Here is an 8,785-nt window from a genome sequence, read left to right on the forward strand (position 1 = left end):
CTTTATTCAGCTCATCCTCTGCTTTACTTTTACACCTGATTTTAGCTGCTTTATCTCTCTTTCAACAAGTTTCTGTGCCTCAATCTTTTTCTTCTCTCCCTCATAACAAGACAGCTTCTTCTGCCTGAGAACATGTTGGAGTGATTTACTAATCCAGGGCTGCTTATTGGGGAAAATACTTCCTGTTTCCAAAGTAATCCCCATTTTTCCCAGAAAGAAATGTAAGTAGAAATCGATGATCTAAGTGAGAACATGAGCCTTTAACAATAGCAGCAAAATATTTCTCCAATCTCAATACTCCCTCTCTCGACCTCTGGAACACCAGAGGTCACAATACATTGTGTTGGGTCACTCCTCGGCCCACTCAGCTGCTTCCATGTCCATCCATGGCATCGTGGACATCGGGGTCACCACTCCCGCTCTGACCCTCTCTAGCCGTCCTCTGGCTCAGCAAATCAGACAACCTCATGTCATCTAAGTGGCCCAGTAATAAACACCAGCTCCCCCTCGAGAACACTCCATGCGTAAGATTAGGTTTTTTCTGCGTCCCTCTCTTGTGGTCCATCATGCCTCGGGCCTCCAGGATCCTCACCCCCCTGTGGTCGCCGAGATCTTGTGTAAAGCAAACCAAACACCTTTTCCTGCACCTCCCTAACTTATCATCTTTGGGACTCTTTAATCAAAAGCCTGATCCTAATTATCTTCTTGACTTATTGACTTGTATTTATATATATTCTTCAACGTTACTCATCATTTTAAAACTCTTAAAACGCTGCTTTCACGTCCCTGCATGCGTTTCCTGTCGCTTGCCTTATCTAATCATCAACATCCTGTACACAGAAGTCTCGCTGCTGCAAGGCCTCCACTCTGACCTAGAATCTCCTTTCACAAGAAAATCATTATAAGCGCCTATTCTACTAAAAGATCCAAAAAAAAAAACAACCACTTTAATCAATTAAGTTTAAGCATATAAGCAATTACTCCTGCATACATTTTATCACAGCTAAACGCTGCCTTGAAACAACTCCTGTGTGTTAACACTAACTTCATTTTAAAACTCACATTTCCTATGTTATAGCCTGTTTTTGGTACAGCCTTTTTATTTCATCTTGCTCCTTTGATGTAACAATACCTTCTCATTCTAGTTTATCAGACTTAACCAAAATATATGCTTTCCTTCCTTTGGTCCTTCTCTAAAGCAAGAAACTCCTATTCAGTTCCTCTTTTCTGTCACTTGTTACAGGGCCAGCTCAAGTTCAGTTAAACGCTAAATTAATTGAGGCCTTTTGCCTGGAATCAATACTGTCATGTGTGTTTATGGACTCTATATGTCTGTAAGCGTGTGCAATCCTTCAATAACTCATATCATCCTCACAGTAGATTGGCTAATCATAGCGCTAGCCAAAGGCTCGTGACCCACAAGAGACGAATTGAGCCACAACTCCCTTAAAGGCACAAAATGCAATATGTATAAAAAGTCATTTCTACGTATAAGCTCTCCCCTTTATCCTAAAAATAAATCTATGTAATATCTGTATGTGTGTCTTCTATTCATTAATGTAATTGTCAGTTATTTTCTCTCTTTATTTTACCTTCTTTTTGTTTACCTCTTTGTTTGTGACGTGGACATCCCTAAACCATCCTGAGTTCCGGCTTCAATTTCAACCCAATTGTACCCTCTATTCTCGCAGTCGAACTCGTCTGGGCTTCACCTTCCCACTGGCCCCTGTGCCCTTCTCTTAGTGTCTTTTGTTGTCTTGTGATCCCCAGCAAACACAGTCTGTTTCTTCTCTGTTTCTTCTCCGTTGCTCTTTTCAGTATTTTCCTTTTAGATTAAATCCCAGCCTGGCAAAATATCCCATTCAGTGTCTTTAAACAGTTATGTCACACTGTTCTTACCAGCCTGCAGTTCACCGTGCATTTTCCATCACGTGCTTTTCACGTAGTTTCAGTTGCACTGTCTTTTGCCTGCTGTTAATTCTTGAAGTCCACGATGTTCTGTCGGTCTTCATCAGGAGATTAACTGTCCTATGAGCTTCTTCTCAGGATCGGGACAAGTGGGAGGTCAAGCTGTAAAATTTTAAGCCAAAATCTGGCCTGTTTTCCTCCCAATTCTGTTAATCAATGGTTTTGTACTCAAGATTCTAGGTTGAAAGAAGTCCACCTGTATTGACACACTAAAGCATACAATTAATATCCTTTTCATTTCTTTTCTTAAAACCTCCATTTGCTTCATCTGCCTGGAGTTTAACTCGTATGTTTCTCTCTCTGTGTGCTCACTTGTCACAGTCAGTTCCTTTTATGGGCATGCAAAGTTCCTGTCACACACACCATTTCCTGTCAACCTTGCAGCTGCTCAGAACCATATTTTCTCTTTCTATCTCTCCTGTTTTGTTTTTTTTACAGGCTAATAAAACTCTTGTTTTACTAAGTCTTGATCTAAAACAATTCACCCTTATTTCACGCACACACTTCTAAATATACTAAATTCTTTGCGTTTGTCAGATCGTCTCACACACACACACCGCCTTTTCTCTCACACTTCCACTTCTGCACTCACTCTACTATCAACTTTCATAGTGTTATTATTATTTATTATTTTGTACAAATCACACCCAATCACTCAAAGCCTGCTACTCACAGCATTCACACACTTAAACTGTGACAAGAGTTGAGGAATATACTCACAACACGCTTTCCTAAGAGTATTTCAGACATGCCTTTCATAATCAGAAAGAGCAAGTCAAAGAAAACAATTGAAACCTCTATTAATTCTCACAGCACACACATAGAATAGAAAAAATAAAACACACCAGCATTTATTGCTGATGAGAGGTTACTCCTAAAAGTAATATGTTAGTCTTAAATATATACAGTGCACTCACTATATTTATATATCAAAACTCAGTCAATTACTATACATCCACTACGGCAACTCAAAACTTTATTTATAGCCCTGTAATGAACATAAATGGCGTCTTAAACACACACTCAACAATGTTTGCAGCAGTATTTGTAAAACCAACTGTGGTTTAAACAGTTCACTGCTGACTAATTTGCATTTTCACACTCACACACACACAGTCTAAAAATAGCTCCAGCACTGCCTCAGACTCCTTTCACACAGAGATCTCTTATTTTATATTACAAAGACGTCTTATATTTACAACCACTGTCACATCTGTCAGCTTTAGCGCCTAAACAATTTCGACAAATTTAAGTTAACGGTCCAACCGATAAAGTCCAACTTTTTTGTGATCAATTAACCAGTATCTGTCCAACAGTTTCTGGCCTCATCTCTAAAATCCCTAACTCAATTTAAAAGTGTCAACCAACCCAAACTGTCACGGCAAGTGAGATGAGCCGTGTGGAAAATAAAGGAGGATCCAAATGCAGGCAGTCGTGAAGGTGTAAGGTGGTTTATTAAACACAAAAAGGAAAAGGACAAACGGCGAACGGAGCAATGACTAACTAGACTGGGAACAAACTAACTACAGAACACGAACCTGAACATGAGCAGAAACACTTGGCGGTTGACAACAGGGAAACACACAGATGACGCAGGGTGGAATACACAGATGACGCAGGGTGGAATACACAGACGGACCAGCAACAACAATGACGGAAGACATGACTTAAATACACAGAGAACCACAGGGGAATTACACACAGGTGGTGGACACAGCTGGGAATAATCAACAAGACGAGACAAAGGTAAAACTGAACACACTCACATGAGACCCAGACCTTCACAATAAAACAGGAAATGAGAACACCACACCAAGACGCAGACCTGACACTGAGAGACAGACAGGAAACGACATATGAAACTAAACCCACACCGTAAACCCAGATAAACAGAAACATGGAACTCTAATAATAGAAATCATAATCATCACCATAACACAACAAGAGAACAAGAACATAATCCCTGATGCAAACTTCAATCAAAACACAATAAACTCAAAATACTGGGTCCAACGGACCCAGAACCGTGACAGTACCCCCCCTCAAAGGGCTGGCTCCCGACAGCCCCAAACAAAAAGCACAAGCACCAAGCCAGGGCGGGCGGAGGGGGCCCAGGAAGGAGGGCCCGAAACACAAAAAACCAGGAGCACGAGAAACCAGAACCAAAACACGACTGTTCACTAGTCCACAACACAGTCAGGGGGCCGACCATGCACACAGCAACAGCGGCGACGGGCAAACAGTTCTGGGGGCCGACCGTGCACACGGCAACGGCGGCGACGGGCAAACAGTTCTGGGGACCGACCGTGCACACGGCAACGGCGGCGACGGGCAAACAGTTCTGGGGACCGACCACTTGGAAGGTAGTGGCGGCCACCGAGCGGCCGCGATGCCAGCGGCGGCGACGAACTCTTTCCGGAGGCCGTCCCCGAAGGCCATGATGCCATCTTAGAGGCCCGGAAAACGGCCGGCAGAGGCGAGGCAGAACGGGTTGAGCTGGCTCCGACGGCGGTGTGGCAACCGCAGGATCAGATGAGGCCGGACCAGGCGAGACTGAGGATGAAGACACGGAGGCCGGACCAGGCGTGGATGAAGACACGGAGGCCGGACCAGGCGTGGATGATGACGGCAGCGGGACGGCTGCGAAACCTGACGGCAGCGGGACGGCTGCGAAACCTGACGGCAGCGGGACGGCTGCGAAACCTGATGGCAGTGATGCTGCAGGAGGTGATGTGGAGATGTGCTGGCTGGGTCCTCCAGGACCGTCAGCAGGTGTGAGGATGTGCTGGCTGGGTCCTCCAGGACCCTCAGCTAACGAGGCGTGGTGCTGGGTGGGCTCCTCGGGCCCCCCAGCAGACGACACTTGAGGCTGGCTGGGTTCTCCTAAACCCCCAGCAGACGACACTTGAGGCTGGCTGGGTTCTCCTAAACCCCCAGCAGACGACACTTGAGGCTGGCTGGGCTCCTCAGGCCCTCCAGCCGACGAGGCAGGACGCTGGCTGGGTTCACCTGAACCCCCAGCTAACATGACTTGAGACTGGACGGGCTCCTCAGGCCCTCCAGTGAAAGCAGTCTCTGAAGCAGCAGGTACGGAGACCTCTGCCAGGGTGGACACTGGCTGGGACTGAGCAGCACCGTGGCTAGACTCAGGCAGCAACAGTGGGATACAGTCCTCAGAGGGCTGGAAGTGTTCCCCAATACACTCAGCAGAGGACTGAGGCGGACGGGTGAACTCACTTGAGCTCTCAGGGGGTGCTGAGAGCCGAGACTGTTCAGGTGAGTTCTCCGGTGAGGCTGCTGGTGCTGGTGTCTTGACCTCTAGGGGTCCAGAGTTGGCTGGTGACTGACACCCAGCCTCTGGGGAGGCCCTAGAGGGAGCAACTGTCTCTGAGATGGCCAGCTTAAATGAACCAGCAAAAGTTTGTGTGGAGTGTGTTCCCTGCTTGTAATGAGGCTGTGAGGATAAAGGCTGGGTAAATGAGTGGACAGGCTGCTGAACTGGTGGTAACTGAGCTACAGGTAGCGAAGTAGTAACAGGTGGAGTGGCTGGCTGAACTGATAAGGCTGATGAATCTCTTGCCAACTGAGCTATTGACTGGGCTATGGACTGTAACATGGTGTCTACTGGGTCTGACTGTGACTGTGATGGAGGTGATGATTGAGTGGCTGACTGGGTTAGCGACTGCTGGGCAGCTAACCGAGCTACCGGCTGAGCAGCTGAGTCAACGAACACAGCCCCGGTATAAACAGTCATATGAACTGGTGAAACAGACAGAGCGTCTTTTCCACTCACCACAGCCGGCAGTTCTGAAGTCCTATTCTCCAGCTGTGGGGCGACGCGCCGACGGCGCGATCGTCGCTTCCTCCCGGGCAAAACCTCCGGCGGGCCGGGCAAAACCTCCAGCGGGCCGGGCAAAACCTCCAGCGGGCCGGGCAAAACCTCCGGCGGGCCGGCTGGGTTGGGAAGCGATAGCGGCTGGTGGGTGTAGGTGAAGTTCGTGGAGAATGAAGTTTTGTACCAGAGGGTGCAGTGAGTCCAATAGCCAGGGATAATCCGTGATAAGTTGTTGCAGCCTGACTTCCAGAACGTAGAGAAACGCTTCTCCCTCATGCTTGAGCCACAGGTTGATTAGTTTTGACACAGAGTCCGTTATGAGCTTTCGAAGCTCTGTGGGTGGGGTGAATGCCGCTGGATCCATATCTGGCTGGTCCGTACTGTCACGGCAAGTGAGATGAGCCGTGTGGAAAATAAAGGAGGATCCAAATGCAGGCAGTCGTGAAGGTGTAAAGGTGGTTTATTAAACACGAAAAGGACAAACGGCGAACGGAGCAATGACTAACTAGACTGGGAACAAACTAACTACAGAACACGAACCTGAACATGAGCAGAAACACTTGGCGGTTGACAGCAGGGAAACACACAGATGACGCAGGGTGGAATACACAGACGGACCAGCAACAACAATGACGGAAGACATGACTTAAATACACAGAGAACCACAGGGGAATTACACACAGGTGATGGACACAGCTGGGAATAATCAACAAGACGAGACAAAGGTAAAACCGAACACACTCACATGAGACCCAGACCTTCACAATAAAACAGGAAATGAGAACACCACACCAAGACGCAGACCTGACACTGAGAGACAGACAGGAAACGACATATGAAACTAAACCCACATCGTAAACCCAGATAAACAGAAACATGGAACTCTAATAATAGAAATCATAATCATCACCATAACACAACAAGAGAACAAGAACATAATCCCTGATGCAAACTTCAATCAAAACACAATAAACTCAAAATACTGGGTCCAACGGTCCCAGAACCGTGACACAAACTTTGCCTGAAGCTCTATTTTTGGCATTTCACAGCCAAGACTTACCCCGAAGTTTTAAGTTAAAGTTACACGCCCGAAGTCCAACTTCTGCTGGCCAAAAAAGCGCAGACTACCGTTCCAAACGGTAAGGAGACTCTAACTCCTAGTTATTCTGGAGTGCCCCAAGCTCCACAGTGACCAACTGACTATCCCTCTTCGAGGACAATGCCTAAGCGTCCTTGGCATTGGCAAGCATTACCTCTGAGCACTGCGCTTCCTATCAGTCCAACTGACGTTCTTGAATAATTTATAATACTTTGGAACAACAGTAAAACAGCCAAAAAAGTGTAAGACTGAAGCAGGTCCAACCTTATAACCAATACGGGCTCCACCCCAAACAATAACCAAATTCCCTAATATACTAAAATCACTCAGCAGTCCAACTGCTTTCCACGGTCCAACCGTATTAAATCCTTTAGCGGTCCAACCGCATTCAATCATTTTTAGCAGTCCAACTGCATTAAATCCTCAGTACTGTCATGAGATTCTCATCAAAATCAAAGCAGACATTCCCCAGTAATTTCAGTGAGTAGACTTTAATTTGTAATGTCCAATTTGGCACACTTTGGAAATAATTCAACAGGTAGTGCCTTACCTTTGGATAAGCGGCTTAGAACAACAATGAGAAAAAGAGAGCTGATTATTAGCTCATCAAAACACAAAACAAAATCACAATGAATTATTGGTTAATTTCATTTAAAATAATTCATTAAGTATTTATGTACAATTCAAATTAGTTAATTACATATTTTGTTGGTTTGTTTTCTATTTTAATTATTTTACTGACACATTTAATGAATTATTTAATGATGTATTTATTTAATTCACGTTGCTACTCCTGGCCCTGCATCGCTGTTCATAAATACATTTTATTTGTCAGCTTCACCCATCAAAGTCAGGGGGCGGGGTTAATGCTGATCAAGTCAACACCATTGCTTTGGTCTGGTGGGCGTTCTTTTAGTGGGCTTTTCTCAATACTAAGTAGGCCTACACACCAGGGTTTGGACATGTGTGGACCCAAACTATACTTTTACCCTTTTTTGTGTGTCACCAAATACACTTTAATATTTTCTAGACAAGAATGTAGTGGCATAATCTTTAAGCTCTTTTGGCTCCAAACAGAAGTGACAGACTTGAGCAGGGTTCATTTAAAGGCTGACAGAAGTGGAGTGGTGACGGGGAGATGTTTGACAGGACAGTGTTTCAGCCTCCACAGGTTCATGTTGTGCTCCATCAGTCAGTGAAGATGAAGTCAGTGCTGACCAGGCTGTAGAGTGTGTGAGGGATGTGAATGAGGATGATGAAGATCTGATGATAGCAGATAAAAACAGGCTGCAGAGACTTTGAGCCATACAGGGCACACAGTGTGTGTACAGAACAGCTGAAATCATTATGGAGGCCTCACTGGAATATGGAAGCATCACAGTACAGCTTCAGTGAAGCTTTAAAGTCTCTGATATGACATGAGAAATGAAGCAGCCAGAGCTTTTTCATGAGTGGAAACCCACTGTGACTGTGAGCTGCTGCTACAGCCTCCAGATTAGCCAGCAGCTCATCCTGCTCAACATGGACCTGTGGTCAGAGTGTGTGCTGGATAATCCGGCCCAGGATGAGGCCAAACTGACATGGGATGAAATGTCTGTCACATAATTGAGCTTAGTGTAGTTTCATTTCTGCACAATTTAAAACAACCAAAACTTTGTTCTGTCTTTTCTATGTTATACTGTAGACTTTCTTTGATACTGTGTCCAAAAGGAGCAGCTTTTACTTTGAAGGGGAGGCGTCTCTGTTTCCTCTTCAGGTTGGATGATGGAAGCAAATTAGTAGCTGTGTCCCAAAACGTCGGCTGCATCCTCCAGAGGCTGCATTTGAAGGCCGATTACGTCACAGCCAGGCGATGAAGGCTGTCCGTATTTGTCGACTCCCGA

This window comes from Copadichromis virginalis, linkage group LG3 (assembly GCF_057382275.1).
Source record: "Copadichromis virginalis isolate Kocher_CV1m ecotype Utaka linkage group LG3, C_Virginalis_male_GT1.1, whole genome shotgun sequence".
In the NCBI taxonomy this organism is placed as follows: Eukaryota; Metazoa; Chordata; class Actinopteri; order Cichliformes; family Cichlidae; genus Copadichromis; species Copadichromis virginalis.